Source organism: Meleagris gallopavo, chromosome 3 (genome assembly GCF_000146605.3).
Source record: "Meleagris gallopavo isolate NT-WF06-2002-E0010 breed Aviagen turkey brand Nicholas breeding stock chromosome 3, Turkey_5.1, whole genome shotgun sequence".
NCBI classification, from domain to species: Eukaryota; Metazoa; Chordata; class Aves; order Galliformes; family Phasianidae; genus Meleagris; species Meleagris gallopavo.
This window is the reverse complement of record NC_015013.2, coordinates 38,565,646-38,570,964: the sequence shown is the minus strand read 5'-3', so window position 1 is coordinate 38,570,964 and position 5,319 is coordinate 38,565,646.

Below are 5,319 nucleotides of genomic sequence, written 5' to 3'. Positions count from 1 at the left end.
TTTAGGGGGAGAGGTTTGCATAATTTACATATATTGCATAGGGCCAAATAATATATATATATATATATATATATATATATATATATATATATATATATATATATATATATTTTAAATGACACTTTAGTCAATTGAAAATAGCAATCTCACTTAAGCAATACACTTAAAATCTATTTTAGAAAAAGTATGTAGGGGTCTTTGTTTTCTCAGCCACTCAGAACCCACGAGTAACAAGTTAACATTTGGTGACACTTTGTGAACAGATTTCATTAAGTGATACAATGAAGAAATTATTGTTAAAAATATATATAGAAAGAGAAATGTGTCTGACAACTCTCAATATTTTAATTTGGAAAAAAAAAAGACTAGGCAGTATTTTTTGTCTACTCTTTGAGTAGAGGTAGATAATGCCAAATAAAGTGCCATTAAAAATTAAGAAATTATATAGGTTTCTAGTGACAGTTAAGTAAATTCCTACCATACTTAATATAGATCTCCTATCTCATAGACAGACAGTAACAACTATGTTCTTCTTTATTGGTAACTCAGACTTAAAGTATAAAACCAGCAAGATGACTCTCAGAAATAGAAAAATTTCTGTGAGAAATAGAAAAATTTAGCCTTCTTTGAAGTAAAATTTCAAAGCTTTTAAGATATTAGGACTTTAAAAGTCATTTAGAAAATGAAAAGAGAATGAAAAAAAAATCTAGAACACAAGCTAGAATTTTGTTCTGAGCTTCCACACACCCTAGAGCAGAAGTAATTAAATTCCTATTACATACATTGTTTTCATCAGCTACAAAAAACAACAGATGCACATACAGAGTCAATGAAAGGATAATTGCAAGTATCTTAAATCAAACCCCAAGCATCTGTGGCTGATACTGTCATATGTTATGGCTGGTTGGCTTGGTCTGATTTTGATAGCATATATACTGCTGGTGGGTATTGGAGAGTAGCTCATCTGCACGGGAAGCTTAGACATCTAACTTGAGTATGTATAAGATAGAAGATTGCAAAACCACTTACTGCAGCAGAATCTGTGTCCATTCTGAAATAAAAAGCAATATATTTTTCTATTAATTTCTTTACCCATTTGATCTCAGACCTTTGTTTATATTGTTACTAGCCTTCATCTCCCCCTTCCCATTCCCCCTGCCTCCCCCAAGTGAATACTGGCAGGATAGGACATCAAGGCTGCTATATCAGTATTTAGCAAGGATAATACCAAGGAAATGACATTAAAACTCTTACAAAACTCTCTATATTAAGTGCTTAAATCTGATTGAAAAGATGGCAACTCCTCCTCTTATACACTACTCACTGTTTAAACTCATGATCTAGAGAGGCATTACTTTGCTTTTGAATACAGAGAAATAGCTGCACTTATCTGGATTTGAGCTTTCCAATTCCCGCTAATTTGACTTGTTTAGTACCACACTTTCACAAGCTTCTTCTAAGAATTTTTCGTGGCTTTGAAAGGCTCCAAGTTACTGAAAGAGTTCATAAAAAGTTAGCGTGAAGTCCTGCAATGTGAAGTGGAATTAGCCTACAATTAAACTTTCTGGCTTACTGAGGACATATTCAAGAAAGAGTGAATTCTAATTCTGGAAATTATATACTTAGTCCCTGAATTTGTGGATGGAGAGCTTCTCCACAACAAAGATATTACCATATTCAAAACTCTCTACCAGAAGGACTTTAAAAACACACCGTGACTAAGATGGTTATTATTAATCTTTTTGTCTGGCTTTGCTATGTCTCTGATTTCCTTTTATATTTCTTCTTCCTTGAGATTTGTTTTCCTTTTATAATTCAGTGATGACAGTTCATAACTATAATTACTGTACTCAATTTTTCCTTTTTTTGGGGGGTGGGGGGGGGTATTACTGTAGCACAGCAGAGATGTGAACTAATAGAAATCTCAAGAAGCAAAAAGATGATGAAAATTGGCCTGCTATTTTTTGTGCTCTATATCTGTACACTTTTAATTTTTAAAACAAATTTACTTAGCATTCAGTAACTTAAAACACCTTTTCTTTTGTAGGACTGCATCCTTTGAAGCTAAATGAAGTGCAATTTATACACTAGGGAAATTTTGGGGGAGGCAAATTTCATTAAATTCCAGATCAGAAAGAATTCAGGGACAGCAGCCCTAGTTTAACAAATATATTTGACTTTTCCAAGGATAATTGAACAAAGTGACAAAGATATAGTTGACATTCTGTTTAGACTTCTAAAACACATCTTACATTGCACAACAGAGAAAAGCCATTTTGAAAATAAAGTCTCTTGAGGTTATAGGAGGAACAAGAAAAACTGGAATACGGCTAGAGGAAAGATGATCTGTGATTTATGCAGTAAACGTGGGCTAGAAGACAGTCATTAGACCATATTTGTTATTTATTTATTTTTTTTTTACATAGCTCCCAAATCTCTTTTTTAATAGTAAACTGTAGAGTTGGTAAAGAATATTAATTAGTTTTTAATCCATGTAGAATACGTTAAACATTAGTAGCCTAATTCTAGAGCCTGATGAAGCTAAGTAATCAAAGTCAGCATAAATCAATTCACTATCAAGTGTCAATTTATCTCCTTTAAAAATTCTTATTTCATCTGTTATCATAATATTTATGGTGAAAAGTCCCAATATTATACATTTTTACTACCTATCTTTAGCTTCTTAAGTTAAAAAACAACCCAAAAATTAGTGTTAATGACTGATGTAACTGTATAACAGAAGTTAATTCCTTGCCTGATGCCAGCCAGTGTTGAATTACACCGAACTGTCATATTTTCTTGTCTTTACATTAGTGCAGAACTAGAAAAAAATAGACAAAAGTTTAACATGGTAGGAAAAAAAAGAAGCTGGAGCAGGAGTTCCTCTTCTTGAATAGAATCTTATTTCAGAGTTCTTACACTGGTTTTAACAATATGCATGGTTTAGTTGAGCATAATTTAATCTTGCTATTTTGACAAACTGGTTTTCAGCCGCCTGTTTTGGAAGGAAGTCTGTGACTGGCTCAAGGAATCTTGAAAATAAATGCTTCATAAAACATTTCAGCCTAACATGCCTAAAACATACTGAAACAGTGTGGGAACAGATGATGGAAAAATGAAAAGGTAGTTAAATTGGGATTTTTTTTTATTTTTTATTTTTTACCTTAACAACTAACATTCAGCTACTAAAACGAAAGTTGCAGTGAATTAAAAGTAAAAGATTTAATCCAAGGGCTTTCTTTCTTCTACATGATCTAATAAACAAGTAATTTCAAATATTTTTGCAGCCACAGTAATGAAACAGCAGGAATTATTTGGGAAATGAGTTTGTTACACGGGGGTAGTTTGTAGATTAAACGAGTGTGAAAGTTAGATCTGCAGTTTTTTTCTGACAACCAAGTGCCTTGGATGAATTGTACAAGGATATTCTGAATAAACATCAAAGTACTTCAACTCAACATATTTTTTTTTCTTCATTATTAGTCAGATAACTTGGCACAATACACTCCTTCAACAGGAACTTCAAGTTTTGAAACTATTAACAGAATATAAGTTATTTATTAATTTACCATATATCAGGAGTAATTTGGCAACTGTCAGGTGTCACTGAACCATAGATTAAAATACCACAGTTGTACCCAATGCCTTCTGAGCAATCTATTTCAGACTAGAATTTTTTTCCACAGACACTTATTTTATCTCTATTAAAATCAGAAAAGACACTTCAGCTGCTTTACTCATTTGTTATTACTCTGTCTATAAGCATAACTCTGTTTTGTATTGACTCGAAGAGAAGTCTTAGTATGTCCTGACTGATTTTGAAAGCACACTAACATCCAACTATTTTGCATAAGGAATTTTCTCTGTATGTGAAAACCAGCAACAAACCTGGAATGAGATTCTGGAACAATTTTCTCATTTTGTTACTTTTGGGGGGTGGTGGAATCAGAAACAAAGTCACAATAGCAGCAAGATGTGGTTATAGGTGGCAACAGCCTATTTCTTCAGTATGATCTCAACATGGAGACCGTTCCTGTTGAAGAGTAGTGACTTGCTTCTCAAATGTTTGCTAGACAAAGTTTGGTGGGTAAGCAATTTTCATCATGTGTAGAGAACAAAAGATAGGCTTTTCTAGCTTACCCAATGCTGAAATTCCACATTTCAGCTTACAGTTACATGAGATGGAGTAGTAGAGAATTTTAATGCTTCTTCCATTCCTCTTGTTATTCCCCTATAGGATAACACTAATAGCTTAGAAACTTTGAGGTACTTCAGAAAGCAGTATAAACATCAAAGATTATCTGACATTTCGCTATCACTTTTCCCCCTGTCATACCAGGTCAAGTGCTTGAAAGAAATTCTAGGAAAATGTACTCAATTAAAAAAAAAAAAAGACTTCAGCAGAATGTGATTTACCCCAGGAGAGAAAATTCCATTGTGAATTTCACAAAAGGCTATGTCCCTACAGAGTGTCCCAAGTTAACTCAAGCATGAAGAGCAGATGAGGCTATCACAAAAAAGGCTGTTCTCTTTTGGTGAGCTGAAAATTCTAGTATATTTAGTTAGAAATGTTCAGTAATGTGTTTTCATTTGCTTGAAATATTAATGTACAAACATTTTTTCCATGAGAAAATTAAAAGAACTAATCCCCTATGAATACCAAATTCTGAGTAAGATGCAAGTCTTTTGAACTACCATTGAATTTAGAAAGGAATGTTAAATATCACAGAAATTGATTGCATGGAGTTTTCTCAATTAAAAATACAGTTATAATTAATTGTTTTTCACAGAAAAAAACACCAGTTATAGACAAATAACAGTCTTTAACAGGAAATACCAACATTAATTTGTATTAACATATAAAAACCACTCAAAACAATTTCTATTCAGTACAATATGATCTTTTTGTTTGTTTTACCTTATAAAAATAAGCAACAACAAAAGTCAACCAAATATCACCGCAGAAATGTGGTATGGCATACTGAAAGTCTAATTAAAATTGACTAAAATAAACGTGAAAAGAAATATTTTTTTAATAGATAGTTTAACCATCTGAACAACCATTTACAATTTTTTTTTCCTTTTTGTAATTTTTTTTTGACAGTGTTGACTCCATCTCACTAAAAAATTGTAGTGTAAGAAAGCATTATTCATGGGGATGGAAGTGAGAAATCAGACAGTTTTATTCAAGCCAGTATATCTTTGTAGCTTACTACATTATTAAGCTTTCAAAAGGCAACTCGCAACAAAACCCAGATCTGAAAGTTCTATGGATGAATAAAACTCACATCCATTTTCTATTGAATCAGCTTGATAAAA